Source organism: Podarcis pityusensis, assembly GCF_964106645.2.
Source record: "Podarcis pityusensis genome assembly, chromosome: 1".
Lineage (NCBI taxonomy): Eukaryota > Metazoa > Chordata > Lepidosauria > Squamata > Lacertidae > Podarcis > Podarcis pityusensis.
The window spans coordinates 25,378,494-25,393,947 of NC_138028.1; positions in this window are offsets into that span (position 1 = coordinate 25,378,494).

Below are 15,454 nucleotides of genomic sequence, written 5' to 3' on the forward strand. Positions count from 1 at the left end.
GCTGGGATAAAATAAATTGCTTGATTCCTCATTTTTGTAAATTTTAAATCCAACTGTTACCCAGGTCTGTCTCTCCCAACAAGTGTTAAAGGAAATCTAGTTCTTTTAAGGAATGAGGAGAGATGCCCAGACCTGTGGCAAGTGCTTACAACCTCTTATTGATCTTAGAGGAGCTGGAAAGAGAGGGGTTGGATGATGCAGAGGAGGTTCCTGAATAATTCTGCAAAGCAGAGAAGGGAGGAATAAGACACACTCTGTTAAACTGAATAATGCTAGGTATGTTTAGACTGAAAAAGAGAAGATTAAGGGGAGACACAACAGTCTTCAAATATTTGAAGAGCTATCAGAAAGAAGGAACAGGCTTGTCCTTTGCTGCTTCAGAGGACAGAACTATGTGGAAATTGCAAGGAAGCAGAGTTTGGCTAAATATCAGGAGATACTTCCTAACAGTACAAACTATTTGACTGTGGAACAGATTGCTTCAGGCTGGAGCTATTTCACAAGCTCAACAGTCTGTTATGACTGCTATAGTGCATTATATATACCCTGCATAGCACATCCTGCATTGAGCATTGGTTGGAAAAGATCATGCATGTACTAACCACACACTACACACTACACACATACACACTCACATTAGAAATGGATGAATCTGTCAGTTTTTGTGTATTTCAGTTTCTTTTTTTCTAGTCTTAAATTTGATTTTCTATATTTCTGCAGCAATTTGCATTTTGTTCCTGTTTATAAAAAAATTCTCATGAAAATTCAGCAGCATTTTACTGCAATCTTCTGTTATGGTGCATACTTTTGCATGCTGACTAATCTAATACAAATGCCTATGTTTCTTTTCCACCAATATATGCAGTCTTATGCAAACACTCCAATAGATGTGTTTTGAGCACACTGTTTGAGTGGAAAACTGAATCACACAATTCAGAGAAAAGCAATTTTTCAATGATTCCCATGTCTTGGTCCATGTATTGATTTTCTCATGAGAATGGAATCAAAGTTGAATTCCTCCTCCATCCTTTACTCACACTCACAATCAGATAACTAGGGAAACATGCACGAAGATCACCAGATAGATATGTACGCAGAAAGGCAAACATTGCTCTTCTGTCAATCAGTAGAGGAAGGGGGGGGGGAATTACTCTCACTGAGCTGGGAGCAGATATCCCTTTCTGCCCAGTGCTGTGGTGAGAAGGCAAAAATTCTCTGCTCCACAAATTTTGATCTCTGGTTCCCATGACCCTCCTTCCTCACAAAAGGTGCTGCTCCACAACACTACTGCAGCGGGGTTGTGGTTATCCATACTGAAAATTCAGTGCTTTGTTGAAAGTGTAATTATACCGTGCTTGAATGTTATTGCTGTCTTCCTTTCTATTGCAATGTTTGTCTCAGCCTTTTTCACACTTTAGTTATTATTGCTTCTTCCTCCAATGCCAAAGGCAATATTCAACCATACATTAGTTACTGAGCAATTAAAAACTGTCCACTCACCATATAAATTTGGGTAGATTTCTTTATGTAGTCAATCGGCCATTAAGGAATAATTTCTCATCAAGGATTATCCCTTTACTGAAATGGGATTCCAAATTTTAACTTAATAGGACTGAGCAGATAGAATAAAAGAAGCTGCATTTTTCAAAAAATAAATGGTTGGCACAGACTGTGCTTTGAATATTGCTGGGAAATATTTAGTTCCTACGTTTAATTTAAAACTTGTTTAGTAGAGAAATAGTGGAAATGAGAAGAAGAAAAGCACTGTACATTCTAGTTAGCCTTTAGCATTTTATTAAGTTCTTTGCACTAGGAAAAAATGATTAAAGCATGCATTAGTTATTGTTTAGATTATTTATCCAACTGACCCTAAAGCTTCAATTATTTAGCAATGGAAGTGGTTCAGAGGGAAGCTCCCCATCAATTGAAAACATGCATTTAAGGGGTTATGGTTTGCACCAGATAACCCTATTTCCAGGAGCATTTTCCCAATGGCCATGTTCCTGCTTGGTCACATAATGCACCACCAATGGGTGGCATAGACAGTGACTGTGATGAGAGGCATTGTGTGTAACTCCACCCTACCCCCCACCCCCACCAATCATCTAACAATCTAACAAAATCACATTTTGGAGCTGTTAGCTTTGTCTTTGACGGGATCATGCAGGAATAGATACAGTATCTGTCTTGCAGAGTTCATATCAGCTTGGAGGGGAGCGGCTCGATCGGGGAAACGCCATGGAAGAAAAGAGTTAAATACTTCACCATCACTTCCAAAATGAAATTAGCAGCCACATGCATCTGTTTTGAAGTAGCACAATAAGCTGTAGAACCTGCTTAGGGTCACCATATTCCAAACAGTGAAAGTCTGAATGGAAAAGTTGTTGCTGAGCTTTTTTGGCCAAAGTTGTTGGCTTTCTGACAAATGAAATTATTTTTAAGGAAAATCACCAAAAAAGATACTGACGGCATAGGTTGTCATACATCCGGATTTTCCTGTCCAGACACTGCTTCCAACTACAGAATTCCAGATAAGTCTGGGAAATTACAGACGCATGGCAACCCTACCTTACACTCGGTCATACTGTTTCCTCATCTACTAGCCTTGTATAGTGGTACCTCGGGTTAAGTACTCAATTCGTTCCGGAGGTCCGTTCTTAACCTGAAACTGTTCTTAACCTGAAGCACCACTTTAACTAATGGGGCGTCCTGCTGCCGCCGCACCGCCAGAGAACGATTTCTGTTCTCATCCTGAAGCAAAGTTCTTAACCCGAGGTACTATATCTGCGTTAGTGGAGTCTGTAACCTGAAGCATATGTAACCTGAAGCGTATGTAACCCTAGGTACCACTGTATTGTCCATTCAGACCAGCAGTAGCTCTCCAATGACACCTTTTCCATCACTTGCTTCCTAGCCCCCCTTTTAACAGGAAACACTAGCATTTCTTCTTCTTTGAAGATGACAATTTGTAGCTGTGCCGTTTCATTCACCAGGTGGATTTTGATTCCTGTTTTGTGTACACTGTGTGGGAAACATTGGCCTGTTGCTGTGTAACACATGAACAAGATTGTCACAAATCCCCCAAATTGAAAATTTTAAAATCAAAGCTCTTTAATGAAATTGGTTTGTGTTTTGTATGACTTGCCTGATTTGAAATCTTTCGCAGACATCAAACCCAAGGATAAACAACAGCACAGGAATTCACAGAAATCCAATGGCAAAGAAACTCAGGTGAAAACATCAGATGGAAAAATAAAATTTAAATGGGAAAGAGGAAATGCAAACTTGACAAATTCTTTCTTTCTTTTTTACTCAAACCTGAGAAGCCAGCTTTGTTTTGGAGCCCCAGCATATCTTTGCTGAGCAACCCTTGAAGGCTGATCTTAAATTAATGTTTTTAAAAGTTTATATCCCCACTTTAGTAGACTGACTGGCTGTCTCCCCCAATTATCCAATGGATTTTAGGGTCCCTGGAGACTTTGGAATAATTGGGATCCTATGGTGCATAATGAATGAAGCTTCCTTAAATAGAACATGAGATATAAACAAATAAATGGAAGATGTTGTGATTATGCCACAGAATAGATAAGCATCTCTGAATTTATTCTCAGAAGGCTGCACAATAATGAAAACTCCAATAAGCACTGTTAGTTCTGTTTGGCCTTTACAGGGAGCCGGAATATCAGAGCAATGATCTGATTATTCCAATGCTACTGATTGCTCTTCAGACGTCCTGCTTCAGTAATTAGAGCATGCTGGCAATCAGCGGGAGCCAAAAATGGCTCTACTCAAATTCCAATGGCTTCATTCTTGTCTAGTGTCTTTGCTTTTAACTTTGCATTCATTTGATTTTCTACATAACTTAACTTTTCTGTATCATTGCTTTAGGGGGCTGCTATTGAATGTTTTCTCAACAGTATCACCAGCTCAGGATATTGCTTTAAATTTGGAGGCAGCCACCTTACCTCAAATTGCATGGCTTTTGTCAAATCTGGGTTTCCATGCATGTACATTTGTATGTTTAAGACAGCAACAATGAGCATGCTTCATTCTTCCCTTTAAAACCCTTGTTCTCCTTGTACAATGTTAGAAGCCTTTCGCTCCTTCTTTTCATGGGCATTAGGAAGATGAGAGGTCATTCGCTCAGAAATAAAATTATATGCCAATATGTATGTACGAAAAGAAGCAGAAAGAGAACCTGAGAACGACTATCATGATAGAGTGGAACTAGATTCATCTGAACAATTGACAAATCAGTGAATGATGGGAGAAGACAGAAAATTCAGGATTTTCCCAATATGGTTTGCTAATGGGGCAAAGTGACACCCTTGTATAGAATCCAACTAGACTTGCAGTTGGTCAGTTATTTCCATACTGGTGATGGAGCGTTGTCCTTCACATCACATAGGGGCAGCTGGCTACCTTAGGGGATGCAGGAATGGTTAGCTTAAAGAACTCAAGGGGAACTTGAGCTGTCTCACTCTGCCTAATAGTGAGGGGCAAATGAGGCTCATCAACCTGGGAAGGTAGCACATCTAGGAGAAGTAAAACTCTGATCCTAGACCTCTCCTCTTCTGGAGAAGAAAAGGCGAAGGAGTAAATGCTACACAAATCCAGTATGGAATCCCTAAGATGGATAAATGGCAACTTGTATGCCTCCTTCCAGCAATCCCTGCAGCCAAGCTGGTGTCCAACATATTGCTCTGCTTTCCTTTGGACCATTTCAGCAAGGGTGGGGGTCTAGCTTTCTGGGCAGCCCAAGACTTCCATACTCACTGCCCAGTTTTATGTCCCAGGGAGGTCCCTTCGGTGCTGATAACGCAGTGGTTTGACTTCACCCCCGGAGGCACACTCCACTGTCTCTTGAGACAGATGGGTGCCAACAACAACAGTAGGCTAGTTTCTGCTCTTTTCCTGTCTTCCTTCAGGCAAGCATTATCGGAGTTCAAGGACACATTTCAGCCAGGCAAAAACACCCAAGGAGGGTGCAAATCAGGGCAGAGAGGGATGCTGCTGGAGCAGCTATGAGGCCTGGGGATGTGAGTCACACTTTCCTAAACACCTTGTGAAGTTATTAACAGAGGATTTCCACGTGGGGAATACGGCCCCCTTCTCTATTATCTGTTAGCTTCTGTAATTTCCTTCAAAAACTGTTTTCTTCCCGCCTCCCCTTTGCTCCACTAGACAGGCAGAGTTTTTTAGATTGTTTTCTTTCAGTTTTATATTACAGGAGAGACTTTTGCTTTTAAAAGTCTCCTTTTCTTTAGGAGAGTTCAGCGCTGCCGTGCCGGGGTGTTGGGGCGTTTGGACCAGAGAGTGGTTTTGCCTCTTTGCGCAAAGGTCCTCCCAGCACCTTTTATAACGGTTTTTCTTTGGTTTGGAATATTGGGAGACCTCTTTTTTGTGCTGCCTTAGGCTTCAGCCCTCAGGTCCCGTCCCCCCCCCCCGAGGTCGAGGTGACTTACGCCTAGTCCCTCGTTTCTCTCTCTCCAGTACCAGGTCCACCTCGAGATTGCAGGAGCGCGGATCTCCACCCGTCTCTCTGGCGCGCTGCTCCGGAAGTCCCTCTTCATGACACTGCTCTATATCTGCCATTTGAGACATAGTTCTGTGCCTTTAATGGAAGTGCGGCAGAAGGAAGTTGGCAGGTACCATTTCACCCATCGCTGATGGGGGGCAAATGCTCTTGTCTCAGCATCCTTAAAGGAAGGAGCTATCTACTGAATTAGCCTTCTCCTATGCACGAGGCCACTCGAGGACAAACCACTCTAAGCATAAAGCAGTTCTACATGGTCTCCCACTCAAAGCAGCCACTAAAGGTTATGGCTTGCCCCAAGATGTATTCCTAGCAGCTTTGCCCTCTGAGTGTCAGCTTTCATGCCCTACAGTTTTAGATGGGAACGCAGTGCTATGACGAATCAATGCATTAGCCTCTCACCCCCAGAGACCAAGTGAGGTTTTGGAGGGGAAATGTGCTTAGTCCCCCTGGCTTATAATGCTTCTGTTTCCTGCCATGATGAAACTGCCAATCATTCTGGCACAACGCAGAGTTTCTGGTGCACAGCCTGCTCAAAAGAGCATGAGATTGGAATAACAGGTTGGGCTCTGGGGGCACTTGCAATGCTGTGTGATCTTGCGTAACACCTGCCTGCGCAGGGCCTAGCTTTAATCATTGGCATCAATCCCTCCTATAAGGAGAAGGAAGGCGCTTCAGAGCCATTCTTCCCTTTTCAAAATATTCTCTACAGCCCATAAGCTGCACAGCGACACAGTCTGTGGAATGATCGTAAGGGTTAGGTTAAAAATGCATGGGAGAGCCTTGGGAGACAGGAATTCTGTAGTTAAGGTTCCCATGAGGCTCTGCTTAATGGACACCAGCAGTGGCGTCCAAAAAACCCCAGTGCCCATACAGATGGAGGAATCCTTTGTGTTTTTATCACTATCAGAAGTCTATGTGGCATGGCTGCCCCCTCCCTCAATTTAAATGTTAAGAAAGGAAGTTGTGCTAGTGGCATTGCTACTGCCAAAAGACTGTTTGAGAACTCCTTCACTGGTAGCCCTTCTTGTCAATCTGTCTGCCCAAAGCCAATCAGAACCACACATTCTTCCTGGGGATGTTCACAAGCCAATCAGAACCATGCATTTTCTTCTGTGGTGTCATCAGCTGCAGCATGTGTCAGAAGGAAAGAGATTTTACTCAGAGCAGGAGCCTTGTTCACTTTTATTTCATTTGTGTCAGGGAGAGAGGGGAAGCCCTTGCATTAAAAGCAGTGAGTTTCCCAAAGTCTTTTGGAACAACAAAGTCTTCACCTGCCAGTCTTCACCTGGACAACAAGGAGGGAGTTGGTCTAACTTATCTAGGAAGGGAGTTCCAAATCTAGGAGCAGCTAGGAGAAGGCTGTGTAGATTCTTCCACAGAAGAAAGATGTGATGTGCAACACAAAGGAAATAAACCCATCCCTAAACTCACGGTGGTATGTTCAGAAGGAAGATGGATACAACATTTTTAAGACTGCAGCCCTAAATGTGTTTAGGAATAAGTTCCTTTGGGTTCAATGGAACTTAGCTCTGAATAAACTGCATAGAAACTTGTGCTCAGTGAAGGGCTTTTGATCCAGCAGAAATATCCATTAAAGAAGAGTGAGACATTTCAAATCAGTGCTGGAGAATTGAGAGACTGTTTAAAACATGGTGGAGGATGTGGCAGGGTGGGTGGGTATAGCTGCAGGAGGAAAGGAGAACTGAAAAAAATCACAACCGCTCCTCTTTTGTTAGCAGACCCTTCTGTTAGACTGAAAGCCCAACTGTGATCCCAGAGGCACTAATCAGATCCCATCCATTTTGGTGTTTGCGCCTTTACATTCCTCAAGTTATCATCCAAACTTGGCTAAATTCATTATTCAGAAACAAAATAGAAGGCTCAGCTTGTCAGTTCTGAATTGCTACACAAGAGTGCACATTACCCTGCTTAAAGTTTTCAGAAACTGCTCTGGTGAGCTCCTAGGGATATCAAAGTTAGTTATAAATACCCTCTGTAAAACACCCATAGCGCTTAACCCTGGAGGGTGGTACCCTGATGAAGGTACAATGGGAAACCTGCCTTTGAAAAGCAACATGTTCTGAGCTTGCAAATGTACAGAGCCTTTGAAATCCATGTGGGATTTCACTGCCTACTGGGTGTCGCTTTAGACTCCAGTGTTATCAAATGAAAACCAAAAAATGATTGATTCTTTCATCTACTTACCGTATTTTTCGCTCTATTGGACGCACCGGACCACAGGACGCACCTAGTTTTTAGAGGGGGAAATCAAGGAAAAAAATATTATCCCCCCCCCCAGCCCCAAAGAGCAACGGACAGGCTGCATGCAGCCTGTCCACTTCTCCCAGAGCTTCTCGGGGCTGCGGGGGAAGCCCGGGTTCCCCCCCCAGCCCCAAAGAGCAAAGAAGCCAAGACAGTGCGCGGGATCCATAGCCGCACAACCTCTCCAGCCAGGAGCTAAACCTCTCCAGTGCAGCTAAAGAAGACAAGGCAGCAAGCGCGATCCATCCCGCTCACTGCCTTGGCTTCTTCTTTAGCCTTGCACAGCATCTTTAGTCTTGCGCAACGGGATGGATTGCGCCCGCTGTCCACCGGGGCTGGACTAGATGACTCCTGGGGTTCCCTTCCAACCCTGCAATTCTATGACCTCGGAAGGTGTTTGGGGTCTCCACCACTGGAGGCTTTTAAGCAGCGGTTGGGGGACCATCTGCCTGGCGTTCTTTAGCTGTGATTCCTACATTGTGAGGGGGCTGGGCTAGATGACCCTTGGGTGGCCCTCCCAACTCTATACAGTCCTACAGTTCTGTGGCAGGAGATCCACAGCCACTTCACACAATGCCCACTCCCAATTTTCATCTGAGAGACATGTGTCTCTCAGTACCCCCCTACCTGCCACACTTCCCCCACCCCACTTAAGCTGAGGGAATTCCTGCCCAGAGAAACTCCCAGCAATCAAGGAGGAGGAATCCGCTGCAGCCGTGAGCAGCGGAGGATCCATGGTCCCCTTCCTTCTCTCCTCCGTAGTTGCTTTGAAGCAGGAAAGTGGGAGAGGAGCTGCTTACACGAGTGTAAGCTGCTCCCCTCCCACATTGCCGCTTCAAAGCAATCACGGAGGAGGGAATCCGCTGAAGCCTCCAGCAGCGGAGGATCCATGGTCCCCTTCCTTCCCTCCTCCGTGGTTGCTTTGAAGCAGGAAAGTGGGAGAGGAGCTGCTTACACGAGTGTAAACTGCCCCCCTCCCACTTTCCTGCTTCAAAGCAATTACGGAGGAGGAATCCGCTGAAGCCTCCAGCAGCGGAGGATCCATGGGTCCCCTCTTTCCCTCCTCCGTGGTTGCTTTGAAGCAGGAAAGTGGGAGAGGAGCTGCTTACACGAGTGTAAACTGCCCCCCTCCCACTTTCCTGCTTCAAAGCAATTACGGAGGAGGAATCCGCTGCAGCCTCCAGCAGCGGAGGATCCATGGTCCCCTTCCTTCCCTCCTCCGTAGTTGCTTTGAAGGAGGAAAGTGGGAGAGGAGCTGCTTACACGAGTGTAAGCTGCTCCCCTCCCACTTTGCTGCTTCAAAGGGAGCCCGGGAGGAGGGAATCTGCTGCAGCCTCGAGCAGCGAAGAGGATCCATGGGTCCCCTCTTTCCCTCCTCCGTGGTTGCTTTGAAGCAGGAAAGTGGGAGAGGAGCTGCTTACACGAGTGTAAACTGCCCCCCTCCCACTTTCCTGCTTCAAAGCAATTACGGAGGAGGAATCCGCTGCAGCCTCGAGCAGCGGAGGATCCATGGTCCCCTTCCTTCCCCCCTCCGTAGTTGCTTTGAAGGAGGAAAGTGGGAGAGGAGCTGCTTACACGAGTGTAAGCTGCTCCCCTCCCACATTGCCGCTTCAAAGGGAGCCCGGGAGGAGGGAATCTGCTGCAGCTTCCCCCAACTCCTGCAGAAGCCGCACGCTCTTTAAAGGGGCTGTGCGGCTTCTCCTGGCTTTTCTGGGAGGGGGGGATTCCCCCACCTCGTAGAAAAGCCCGCAGGAGCCGCGCAGCCTTTAAAGAGGGTGCCGCTCTTGGGGGCTTTTCCCCCAGGAGGGAGAAGGGACTGCTGCAGCCAGTCAGTCCCTTCTCCCTCCTAGAGAAAAGCCCGCAAGAGCGCACGAAGCTTGTGTGCGGCTCTTGAGGGCTTTTCCCGCCTGCCTCCCCCCTGCATTCGCTCCATAGGACGCACACACATTTTCCCTTGCTTTTTAGGAGGGAAAAAGTGCGTCCTATGGTGCGAAAAATACGGTAACTGAATGCAATGTTTTTCATACAAAAATTAACATATTCCAAGGGAAACATGCCACTTCCATCAAATAATCCGATCTAAAGATGTAGCAAATATGCATTTCCTGGTGAAGACAGTTAGATTTTAGCATTTTTCTTCCCTCCCTGGAAAGAATCTGGCACGCTTCCACCTTCTTATTGCAGTTCCTTTTCATTGGTTTATGCTCTTCCCTTTCCCATTCCTAGCTGCTTTGTTCTTTTAGATTGTGTGGAGCCTTCCTTCTTTTTCTCCTTCCTACCTACCATCTTTCTACAGAACCCACTTCCTTTTCAATGTAATATTAAGAATACAGTGGTACCTCGGGTTACATACGCTTCAGGTTACATACACTTCAGGTTACAGACTCCACTAACCCAGAAATAGTGCTTCAGGATGAGAACTTTGCTTCAGGATGAGAACAGAAATCATGCTCCAGCGGTGCAGCGGCAGTGGGAGGCCCCATTAGCTAAAGTGGTGCTTCAGGTTAAGAACAGTTTCAGGTTAAGTATGGACCTCCGGAACGAATTAAGTACTTAACCTGAGGTACCACTGTAGTGGTGTAGCTCGGGGGTGCGCACGGGGGCAGATCTCCCCAGGTGGCACTTACCTTTGAGGGAGGTACACTGGAGCCAAAAGCAATGCACAAACCCTGACAGCCCAGCACACTGCTCGCAAAAGCAGCACAGGGCTGCAGCGGCAGAGCAAGATGATTGGGCACCTGAGCAGCACGCATGCCCTGCGCCTAGGGGCAGGACCACCCACCCACAATTAGTGACCCTAATTGACCGGGGTGTAGCAATTGATTATTATGATTTATTAGCAGCAGCTCTAAAAGTGGATTGCAACAATATGAAATTCAGAATTAAAAACAGTTAAAACAAATTAAGTGCACGAGAATAGGTTCCTGCGTCACCCGAACCCATACAGCTAATGTAGAAGGGTTTATGCATGCAGAGAAAAAGGACAGGGAATGGTTAAGTTAGGTGTGCTGGCTAATTTGGGGTGTGTTTGTCCTGCACCTGAAGCTGGTTAAGCATGTGAGAATGAGTCAGCAAGCATGTGAGAGTGACTCAGCAGAATCTAAAGCAGAAATACACTTGCATGGTTTGCTCTTGGCCCTTGCCCTGAGTCTAGTCTGTGTTGGAACACTGCAAGAAGCCTGTAGGCTGCTGGAAAGACTGTATATTACAACAGTATGGAACTGGTAAGCTGTGGAATGGCATTCTATTGTCAGTAAAGCAATTGGCCCTACCTAGAACTGTCTGGTGTTTTTTCTTTTCCATTGGCACACTCTGTGGGCGTGTTTAATGGGCCCTCTTCACATGTCCCAATACATACACACTGTCTGAAATCCCTTCCTGAGACCCAGTGTGGTGTAGTAGATAAGAGTGGTAGACTCGTAATCTTGTGAACCGGGTTCGCGCCTCTGCTCCTCTACATGTAGCTGCTGGGTGACCTTGGGCCAGTCACACTTCTTTGAAGTCCCTCAGCCTCACTCACTTCACAGACACAGATAGGTAGCCGTGTTGGTCTGCCATAGTCAAAATAAAAAAATCCTTCCAGTAGCACCTTTAAGACCAACTAAGTTAGTTCTTGGTATGAGCTTTCGTGTGCAAGCACACTTCTTCAGATACACTGAAAAGTGTATCTGAAGAAGTGTATCTGAAGTGTGTGCTTGCACACGAAAGCTCATACCAAGAACTAACTTAGTTGGTCTTAAAGGTGCTACTGGAAGGATTTTTTTATTTTCACTTCACAGAGTGTTTGTTGTGGGGGAGGAAGGGAAAGGAGAATGTTAGCCGCTTTGAGACTCCTTCAGGTAGTGATAAAGCAGGATATCACATCCAAACTCCTCCTCTTCTTCTTCTTCCTGAACACACCTTCCCTAAACCGTCATGACAGACATTTTGTTAGGTTAACTGAAGGAAGTTAGATATGAATATGAAATGAACAAAGGGTTCCTAAGTATCATTGAGAATGAAAGAAGGTATATTGTTTTTTTCCTGGTCCCTTTTCAAGAAGATAAAAAAATAAATAGCATTACTGTATTTCATCTTTTAAAAGCTGCTCCTTGGGAAGAAGGAAAAGAAGTCTGAGCTTGGTGTGATACTGAAGTACATTTTAGAGCTTTTGAAAGCTATTCTGATGGGATACCCTCCTCTCCAAAGATGCCAAGTTAATTATATATATTTTCTTCCAGACATTTATATGCCAAGCCTCCACAGTACAGGCCCCTGATGGGGACAGCATTAGAACTCAACAGATTCTTTCAGATCACACAGAAGAACAGTGGCTTTTGAAATATGTGCACAGATCTTCCCACCCACTGCACTAGGCTTTAAACTCCATGCTATTAAGCGTGAAAATGTGCTTTCATCTCTTTACCACGCTGTATGAATTTTCATTAAAAACATCATTCTAAACACTTACAGGAAGGAAGAATGTTCACTTCTCACAAGACTTATCTCAAATATCTTAGCTTTGAACCTCCAGAGACGGGCGCACTCGTCTTTCCATTTCGAAATGTGCAGATCATTATACATGTTAATAGGATGCATTGTTGTTGCTCCAAAATATTGTACCATATTCTGCTTATGTTAAGGCGCTGTGAGGTTCCCCTCCCTTCCCCTCCAGGTTTTCCTCTGGATTTTGTTGATGTGGGAGTGACACATGTTATGTGGGCAGCGAAACATACAAATCTCAAACAAAGAGACAAAAATATCTCTGTGTTAGCTATTTGTTGCTGATGGCTACGTAGAAGGTCTAGATTCAAGCCTCTAAGCCTCTTATTACGAAGGAACAACAGTGGAAGCACTGGAGACTGATCCATTTGGGCCCCAACAATCTGTCTATCCCTAGCCTGCCTTCTTTCTTATTTATTACCAGTCCTGGGAGTGACACTGTCTGCCAACTTTCTTCTCTGAAGTTTCAGTGTTGCCATTGTAGAACCCAGTAGGGAGGAGAATGTGGGCAAAGCTAGAATTAGCTATCTCCACCAGTCATTGGGTTTGACTCCACCTACTGTTGGCTTTCCTGCCTTCTGTTGGGGCAGACTGCCCATTCAACATGCCAGCGGAATGTGCCAATGGAACAGTCAAACACCAGACTGTTTGGGTAGGGGCAATTCCCTTAGAAATAGTATAATGCAGTTCCACAGCTTACCAGTTATGTACAGTTGTAGTACAGTGGTACCTTGGGTTACAGACGCTTCAGGTTACAAACTCCGCTAACCCAGAAATAGCACCTCAGGTTAAGAACTTTGCTTCAGGATGAGAACAGAAATCGCACAGCGGCAGCGCGGCGGCAGCAAGAGGCCCCATTAGCTAAAGTGGTGCTTCAGGTTCAGAACAGTTTCAGGTTAAGAATGGACCTCCAGAATGAATTAAGTTAAGGGCAATGACCAAGAGCAAACTTGCTTCAAACGCAAGAGTACAGTGGTACCTCTAGACGCAAACAGGATCTGTTCCAGAGCCCCATTCACATCTAGAAGCAAACGTAACCTGCGACGGCCCGTCTGCGCATGTGCGCGTCACTTTTAGCCGCTTCTGTGCATGCGCGTGGCATCATTTTGAGCGTCTGCACATGTGCAAGCGGTGAAACCCGGAAGTAATGTGCTCCGTTACTTCCGGATTGTCGCGGAGCGCAACTTGAACGTACTCATCCCGAAGCACATTCAACCTGAGGTATGACTGTATTTATACTTTAGATTGTGCTGAGTCACTCTCACATGCTTGCTGACTCACACTTAACTAGTCGGAGGTGCAGGACAAACACACTCAAATGAACCAGCACACCTAAATTAACACTTCATTTTCCTTTTTTCTCTGCCTGTATAGAACCTTATACCTAAACACCTTCCATACTACCTGTTTAATATCCAGTGAAGTGGTTGAGATCTCCATTAAATTCTCTCCATGAAAAGTCTCCTTTTGCTCAAAACCAAGACATGATGGAAATAACTGTCCTTGCTTATAATGTATGGGGTTGCTCGTGCGTAAGTTGCCGCCTCTCCTGGCTATGTTGCCTTGTTAAACCTTTCTGTCTGGACAGCCCTTCAATTCCTGGCTGCCTCAGTCGCTAGCAGAATCCATCAGTGGGCGTTTCTTAAACCTTTCCCAACATAAAAGTTGTTTGACACCCAGTCTCCTCCTACTTTCTCTGCGCAGAAGTCTTCTGCGCAGGGAGGGCGTGGGTAGCGGAGGACCAGTGCTCTCCCCGCTGGTGTCCGGTGAAGAGTCTGGGAGCCCTCTCGCCGATTCCCCCATCTGCCCCTCCTTATTCCTGGTGTTGCACTGAATTGCTTCCCCATCTGCTGAGCTGCCTCTCTCCCTGCTGGGCCCTTCTCCAGCATCATTGGAGAGCCTTCCCTGCACCTCTAGCTCCGATGTCAGTTCCCTGACATCCACCTCCCCCCCAGGACCCCCTCCACCCCCGGCACAACCTGTTGATCCAACTACGTCCCTTTCTTCGGCCGACGATGCGGGGAACCCCCGGAAGGAGCTGTCGTCATCCTCAGAGGATTCGAAGCCCGCTTCCCACCCGTTCTGATCCCTTCCTGCGGGGTGGGCCTCCCAGTCTGATTCTTCTTCCTCCGAAACCTCTTCTCCCTCCTCCTCGGAGGCAGGAAAACCCACAAAATTCTCTTCATCGTCTGTGGTTCCAAATTGCTCCTCCCAGAATCTCGCCAGTGGTTTGGGTTTGCCCGGGAACAGGCGGTGGAATTCCTCCACCAGATACCCGTCATCAATAGCCTCCGCGGGAACCCACGTGTTACTTCAACCCCGTTACTTCAAACGGTCCCAGCCGCCTGGGCTGCAACTTCTTGCACCCCCCCTTAAAGGGTAACCCTTGGGTTGACAACCACACTCTGTCCCCCACCCGTATGGTTTCCCCTTCCCTACGGTGCTTGTCTGCCTGCCTCTTGTAAATTTCCTTGGCCCGCTCCAAGTTCATCTTAAGTTGCTGGTGCAGGGCCTCCATTTCTTCCACAAACTGCTCTGCCGCAGGCACGCTCCAACTTTCCTCCCCACTCCCCGGGAAGGCCCTGGGGTGACACCCATAATTGGCCATGAACGGGCTCATTCCCGTGGACACATGTTCAGCGTTATTGTACGCAAATTCAGCCAGCGCTAGTTTCTCCACCCAATCGTTCTGCCTCTCGCTGACGTAACAGCGTAGGTATTGCTGGAGTATACTGTTTGCTCTTTCTGCTTGCCCGTTGGTTTCCGGGTGTCTCGCCGTCGAGAAGCCCACTTTGACCTGTAGCAAGCTCATGAGCTTCCTCCAGAACCGGGAAGTAAATTGTTTCCCGCGGTCGGAGATAACCCTCGAGGGAGCCCCATGCAACCTGAAGATGTGATCTACAAACAACCTGGCTGTTTCCTCTGCCGTAACCGCATGTGAGCAAGCTATAAAATGGCACATTTTTGTCAGTAAATCGACCACTACCATGACTGCTGTCTTTCCCCGGGACTTGGGCAGATCGGTCATAAAATCAATGGACACCACCTCCCAGGGTTTCCCCGGCGTGGGTAAGGGTTCCAGTAATCCTGCGGGGGCAGCCCGCTCCCCCTTTCCCCTTTGGCAGCGGTCGCAACCCCGTACATATTCCCGTACATCCTCCCTCACCCTGG